We start from the raw sequence: 7,744 nt of genomic DNA on the forward strand, positions 1-7,744 counted from the left end.
TCATCAGACCCAAAGCTCCGAATAATACCGCCAAGTGTGAGCATGTCAATATTAAAGGCAAGCGGGCTGTGAAGAGGAGCCCGAGGCAGTGGTGAGTTCAGCTGATGGCCCGGCCGGCCGGGAGGCTGTGCCCCTTCCCCAGCGGGGGCTCAGCCAGCCGGGGAGGGCAGATCCCTGAGCTGGGAATGGGATGTAATTCACACGCCACTGGGAAGGCTCTCCTTCTGGCTAACATGGAGCTGGGCTCACTGGCAGGGGATTTCCACCCCCCCCACCCCCCCCCATGTTCTGGGATATGCTTGCCCCAGTTTTATTTCACAGCTTGTTTTTTAATGCCTTTTTTTTTTAATATTAATTTTGGAAAAATGGGTCACGCTTTCCTTTTCCCATAAAGTGAAAATTTTGTCAGGCCTCCTCCCGGACAGTGCTTCTGGGTTTCCTCCGTGTTATTTCTTGTAGCTGAGAATGTAGGATCTAGAAAGGAGAAAGTAACAGCTTGGTAAGAAGATAACTGAAGAAAGGCCCACCCTGAGCTGGAAAAGCTCTTTGCTGAAAAATAAGTTGTAATTCACTAAAATGCCTTTTCCATTCTCATGAAAGTCCTGTGAGTGTTCCGCTTCCACTGAGTACATCTCAGAAGTTGTCCCCCATCTCAGCTGGGTAAGGCTTTTGCTGAAAAAGAACTCATCTCTCTCTAAAATGCCTTTCCCCACTCTTTTAAAAGCCTCACGAGTGTTTGCAGAAGTCACCCCAGGGGGCTTGGACGGCAGAGAGCAGCAAGGGTCCTGCTGCTCCAGGCACTGTCTGATAGCAGACAAGGGAGAAGAGGGGGTCACAGAAGGAGATAAGCTGAAACTCCACTCAAACCACCCAAATCCTAGCAGGGGAGACCTGAATAAAGTCAGTTCTTGTTTTTCTCTTTTTCAGTAGTCTTTATTCAGCAACTCAGTTTTAAATAGCTTGGCCCAAAAAGCCGCTGTGTCATGCAGTACCTTATTCTGCATGGGAAGGTAAGATAATTTCTCATTAAAATGGTTGGCTTTTCACCTCCTCCCCTCCCTGATGAATGAATAAATAAATAAATACGCTTGACTATGTCCAAGTTATGCTCTCTTTGCTATGTGCAAAGCAGAAAGGAAAGCTTTGGGTCTGGCATGCACTGCCCTCTCCCAGCTGCTCCAGTGACCAAGGGGCAGTGGAGGAGTGGCTGAGGGGTGGTCGAGGGGTAGTCAAGGGGCATCTGAGGGGCACCCATCCCCTTGCAGATGTCCATTGTCCTGCAAAACACTCCTTACCTGCTTGGCTCTGCGTTCAGCCCCTTCGCACACCGGTTTCCCTACCCCAGTGCAGCCTGCAAAACTCTCAGTTCAGGATGTCACTTGCTGTCTGCTCCTCTCCCAGAAAATCACCTCCAGCTTTTTTATTTCATGATGCCAAATCCCTGGAGTGAAAAGGGGCTTTCATGCCTTTATATGGAATTGCAAACCTGTATTAAGCCTCAAAAGTTGTTTTTATCAAAAAATCTTGACAGCTGCCAACTTCCCTAAATCCCAAACTATCATTACGTATTTAGTCTTAGACAGGGGATTTTTCTGGATCTTCCCTCCTGACCCAATGATAAAGCCAAGTTGGTTTGAGATTGAAGATTCATTTATCTCTCCTTGGCAATTATCTCTATTACTGCCCACAATCCTTCCCAATCTTTTTAAACAACATCCTGCTATTAAAGCCACTTGGCAAGCATTTAAAGCCCTGGGATAAGTTAACCATGCACAAAATATCCCACTTGGGGAAGGATCCAGCTATAAAAATAAATGGTTTAGGTTCCGAAGGCCATGGTTCAGGATGGGTATTCTTCATTTGTGAAGAGAGGTCATCATTGCTGACAATAAAATTATGTAGGACCTGATCCTCCCCCACTGAGCTCAATAGCAAAATCCCTCCTGATTTCAATGGTGTTTTCCGGGGTCAGTCGCCAGGAAAGCCGACATTCCACAAAGTTGCTGAAAATCTATAATTGGATATATTAAGAGGGCTTTCAAAGAGATGTCAGATTTGGAGGCTTAGTGTAAACTGTGCTGCAGAGGGGATCATTTCGTATAACCGAATCAATAAAGCTTCTTTTTTTTTTTTTTTTTTTTTTTTTTCTCTAATGTTACTTTTCTACTTGATCTCTGATGGTGGAAAAGCTAAGCCCTGGAGACTCACCATCAGCACGGAGGAGGTGCCAGGAGCTTGGCCGGAGGGTGAGCCACTGCCTGGTGGGAAAGATCCTGCCGAGTGACCTGGTGTAAGCTGCCAGCGCGAGGGGTGTAATCCCGCAAGTGTTTGATCCAGTGGCTGTGCTTACACTACGGAGGTAACTCGTGCGTGTAAGTACTGGAATACTGAGCCTTTTTTTTCATGGGGTTACTGGTCTCCTGTCACAACACATGTCTTTGGGAGATATGATTGAGAGTTTTGATTAATTTTGCTGTGCCTTACATGTCTATATTTAGTAAAATGAAACTTAGTTTGTATCTTTGGAACAAGATATGGATTTATCCCCCAAATGCATTTTTTGAACTCACGGGCTGTACTTCAAAGTGTTCTTTAATGCCGCTTTGAAAATGCTCACTGGTAGCTCTTTATGAACTGGAAATCTTCCATTTCTACTTACATGGTGCTTTTCTGGCTGACGAGCATTGTTTTCCCTTTGGTTCTCACGCAGAGAAAGGGCTGCTTGGCGCGGAGCGGCTGTGCCGGGCAGGGCAGGCACAGGGACAGCAGCCTCACGGAGACGGGCACTGATGTGCCTGAGGGGCTCCCCCTCCCGTGGGACCCCAGGGCAGGGGTGTGGGGTTTGCACCAGGTTGCTTCACTCTTGCAGCAGCCTGATTCGTAACTGTGTGCGGGTCATCTCCCCTCCAGCATCCCCATGCCACATGCCCGAGGGGTGCGGGTGGCAATGAAGCAGGCACCAGCAGCTCCCATGGGTGACACTGCCACCGCTGCCATCAGGACCTGCCACAGGTCCCCTCTGTGGGTCAGTTACGCTTTCCCATTGTTTTTCTTTCCCTGCCATGCCGGTGAAGTGGCCCTCCATGGGGCCACAGCCACAAAGCTTGCTCCTCATTCCTAGAGTGCTTGATTTGTTTTTCCCTTTCCTTTCAGTGAAAGCTGAAATTCAGCAGAAGTTGATGAGACCACCACAGAGAAACGCTGGTTCACCGTACTGGCTAGTACCAGCTTGATCTGGCTCCGGCTCTGGGATGTGCAGCCTACAGACACAGTAATGAAAAGAAATATTCTGAAAAGGATGAGTCAGCTGGAGGCCAGTGGGGAGAGCGTGCGGGATCTGACTGGAATTTAAAAGTTATGAGGCTACATGTTGTTTTGAGCCCTGCCAGCGGAGAAACTCATACACGCTAAATGTTTTGTCATCTGGCATAATTATGTTACTTTGCTGATTAGCTGGTAAGCTCTTTTCAAAATGTTTTTCGACAATAGCAAGTTTATGAAAGATAAAAAACTTCCTGATGCACCACCAACGGGCGCCTGCTTTACGCACTGTTGTGAACTGTCTTCCCCAGAACCCCACCGCACTGTTGAACAGCTGCAAAACTGTGCTGTTACTACGTATTGGATGATTTATCCATTAAAACAGTTGGGATAGCTTCACGCCTTCACTTCTGTGCTGTAAGTACATCTGTGCTGACGTGAGCTGTGCATACACCCACACTTGTAGTGCAGACTGTATTTCTGCCCTTGATTTTTGTACGTTTGCATGTGTCAGGACAACAGCAGTTGGGTGTGAAGCTTCTTTGCTCACTCCTCCAGCCAGGTACAAGTGCATCCTTCCTGCCCTCGCTGGAAAGTGGTGCTCAGCATTTGGATAATTTGCAAGACAGATTTGAGGGTTTGGCTGTAAGGTTCTTTAAATAAATGACACCAGAATTATACCTATTCGTTGTGTGAAAAGATATGCTTTCCATACCCTCTTTATAGAGAGCTGATCCATCCAGTCCCACTTCCCAAACCTGGACAGACTAGTGGGGAGAGTCTGTGCTTGTTGCTGGAACATCTCGTGAGAGGGGGTTGGGACGGAAACACCACTGACACCAGCTGTGACTGGCCACACTTTGCAGTTGCACTATGTCTGCCTTCCCTGCATTCCTTCATCTTTCCTTCCAATGACCCTTATCGTTTACAGAGATGCTGACATAAACTGCGTAACTGGCCATGAGAAAGGTGGGTACCCACCAGTGGGTGTAAGCCACAACTAATTGCTCCCCCTTTCAGAGAGGTAGGTCCCTTTCTCAAGTGTGGATGAATAAGACATCAGTTCTGTCAGACTAAACCAGAACAGGTAAATTCTCAAAGTTATTTCCTGTAATCTTTTGTGGGAAACAGGAAAATATCAACAGTGTTTTATCGCTCTCATTGACACACGTGTGAGGTTATTCCCCAGCTGCCTGGGATGGTTAGCAAAGGGCCTGAAGCAGGCTCAGAGCCATTAGTGGTTTTCACCAAGGGCTTGTAGGGGACCTTTAGGCTGCAAAAAGGGCACCGGTGAGTTTTAGACAAGGCAACCCAATTTCAACCCCAGGAAAGTGCTGCAGCAAATAATCATAAAGCTATTTTTAAACACCCAGGGGGGTAGTGACCAAAGGGAATTTGTAGGGAACAGACTATGTTAAATCACTCCAGTTATGACAGGGGAAATCCTGTCATGTGGAGAGAAGAGGCGGATGTACCCCTGCCTCCAGTTTTTATTCAGTTCAAGAAGGTTGGGCGACATGGTTGGGCTGAAGCTAGTGCAAGAGATGCTGCAAAATCACAGCGGCAGCAAGGCAGTCACAGCTGATTCAGTGCTGTTTCAAACTGGCAGTGAGGTGGACTCGAGGATGTCATCTTGTGACCAGCCAGGGTTAAATTGTCATTCCTCCCTGGAGAGTGGAATTGATAATACCCAATTACAGTCTCAGATGACCCAAGGTAAAGAGGACCAGTGGATGCAGGGAGGTGGGATGGCATTCAGGAGGACCATGTGGGGCTGGGAGAAGCAAAGTGCAATGCAGGAGGGAACCAAGGTGTTGCATCCTGGGATGGGGTGAAGCCCCAGCACAGCCAGGCAAATGCCACGCTCCCAGTTGGATGCTGCACTTCAGGAGCAACAGAGATGCTCGGAGAGGCTTCAGAGGTGAGCAGTGAAAATGATGAAAGACCTGGAAAATAAAGCTTATGAGGAACAGAGGAATGACCTGGGGTTGCTGGGCTTAAAAAAGGAGGAGGTGCTTGTAGAGGAATTGCAGAGGAATGAAGGCAGGTTAATTAGCATTGATAATATACAGCTGTGGGCTGGCTTCAGGGGTGGTGGGTTGGCTGACCTGGATAATGTGCAGCTGTGGCTGGTTCCAAGAGTTAAATAGCTCTAAGGGAGATGGAAGAGGAGCACTGGATAAAGAGAGACCTGGAAGAAGCAGAGGGAGGAGAGAGAGTGCCCTGGATGTGGGAGAGACAAGGAGAGGCCCTGGGAGAAGCAGAGATAAGGGGGCTGGATGAGGAGAGGCTGGCTGGAAGAGGAGCCTGAAGAAGGAAGAATCCAGACACAGCAGTGGCAAGAATCAGGGTGGACTGGCCTGAAGAGGATGAAGCAACAGCATGGACAGTAGATGAACTTCTGAAACCTTGTGGGGGATTGGTGGCTGTGCCGGGGCAAGGTGTGGGAACTACTTATTGAAGTTAACCTGGTATGGGGTGGTAAAAGCCAGCTAGTTTTGCTAGTGCTGCAACAGGTGCTGGGGAGGAAGAGATTATAACCACCTTCAAGTATGTTAAAGGTGGTCACAAAAGGGAAGAGAAGGACTTGCTCTCTGTATTCATCCTGCATAGGACAGAAGCAAATGGGTTTAGTTCAAACCTGAAGCAAGCCTTCCTTGATGGTAAGGCCCAGGAGACATGAGGACAGGCTGCTGGGGTGAGCCACAGGAGCTGCAGGGACCCAGGGGATCTTCTCTAGGGGCAGAGGGATGGTCCACATGACCCACTGAAATCTGTTCCTGCTTTTTTTATATATACTGCCATGAAAGAATCATATGCATTTCATTAGGATACCTCCTGGAATAAAGCTTCCTCTATGGGCTTGTTTCTCTGCCACAGCTCACCTGTGTGATCCTTCGCTCCGGTGTGAAGTGGGTGTGAAATGCTGCTGCTGGGATGTGTCGCTGTCGTACACCTCCGCTCCAAAGTGAAAATAACTCCCCGGGCTGTGAGCCGGGGGGACGGGCCCATGGTAAGCGATGGGCTCTGATTGATGAATTTTCACAGCAGGTGAGAGCGGCAGGAGGCACGCACGCTGCAGACTTCATGTGCAGATAGCAGCACTCAGGAAGACAAATTGAGTCAATACCCCAAGATGTGGCTGCTGGGTCTGACACCAGCCCCCGTCATTACCCAGTGGCGGACAAATCCCTGCCCTCATCCCGGGAGTGGGGCTCAGGGACAGTGCTCGCCCTGGCTATCCCTGCCAGGATGGAGGGGGTGACACTGCTTTCGTGGCTGGCTCCCAATTTTCCTTATTACCTGCTCTAAGCTCCTTTCAAAGATAAGTGGTTCTTGTGCAAAGCCGCTAATTTAGTCCCAGCAAACAAGAAAATAAGTCTGGATGCGAAAGGCTGGTGGGATTTTGACAAGATGCATGTAGAGGTTGGGTGACTAGTCTTAATTAGGCCATCTTTGTTTACATTTGATGTTTATCAGCTAATTGGCATGGCAAGGTGTGAGTCACACAGCTTCCCTCTGGCATGAAATCAGTTTGCAGGAGAAAAACTGGGAGAACAAATGATCCCAATTATAAGAAAACCCACTGTGCTAATTACCATCCCATGGAGGACAGAGCCTCCCACCCGTGTCCTTGTGCAGCCGCCTGCCCCGCTGCCTCCTGTGCACAGCCCTGGTGCTGGCATGCTCCTCCTGCCTGCGCACCCAGCCCCTTGCTCTGCCTGGGGACCCACCATGTCCCCGCACTGTCACCACAGGAGCAAAGGTGATGCTTTGCCAGCTGCTCATTTGGTGCCCCGCAGCACTTCTCAGGGGCTGAGGCTGCTGCCTACGCCGCTGCCCTTTTTGTTTTCCTTCCTTTTTTAAGCTTGGTGAGGACCATGGTGCAGTGGCAGCTTGTAGGGAGAGTCTTGTGCTCCCAGCATTGCAATGCCCATCAGATGAAAGCCTGGATGTTTGCTACAGTGGAGCTGGACAGGAACCTCACTCTTTAGGCTAATTAAAACCAACATTCATACCGTGCCTTGACTCTTTCCTCCCTTCACCTTCTAAAAATACTTTTAGACCATCAGTAAGCTGGCTGGTTTCCTGCTCTACCCTCCTTCTACTGCCCTGGCACTTGACTTTGATGCATGTGCTCACACATACTTCATCTAGGTATGTACGTACGTAGGTATGTACTGTAAATCTCCATCTTTCTCCTGCTGTCACCCTCTCTCTCAATCCTTCGGGGAGGTGTGTTGCCCCTATACCCTTTCAGGCCTTTCCTCTATACACTAAGGGTCCAGTGCGCAGGAATGTTTCTTGGCTGCCCTTGAGTTGAATGATGATGCTGGAGGTTTGGAAAAGCCACAAAGCTCAATGCTCTCTGTCTCCCTGTGTCTCTCTTGTCTTCCCTTCTTAGTAGGGGTAACAGATGGCTGAGGCTTTCACCAACAGTCCCGAACACATTGTCACTCCCAACTGAAAGTGAAATATTCAG

The 7,744-nt window shown here is 48.9% G+C and overlaps 1 long non-coding RNA gene across 1 annotated transcript; it reads left to right on the forward strand.

Moving 5' to 3' along the window:
- The first annotated feature begins 267 nt into the window (after positions 1 to 267).
- Positions 268 to 5,890, forward strand: LOC308071019. Its single transcript, XR_013930967.1, has 3 exons — positions 268 to 1,010; positions 2,190 to 2,372; positions 3,154 to 5,890. It is a non-coding gene; the product is annotated as an uncharacterized lncRNA (long non-coding RNA).
- Positions 5,891 to 7,744: the final 1,854 nt, after the last annotated feature.

Source organism: Falco punctatus, assembly GCF_963210335.1.
Source record: "Falco punctatus genome assembly, chromosome: 10".
Lineage (NCBI taxonomy): Eukaryota > Metazoa > Chordata > Aves > Falconiformes > Falconidae > Falco > Falco punctatus.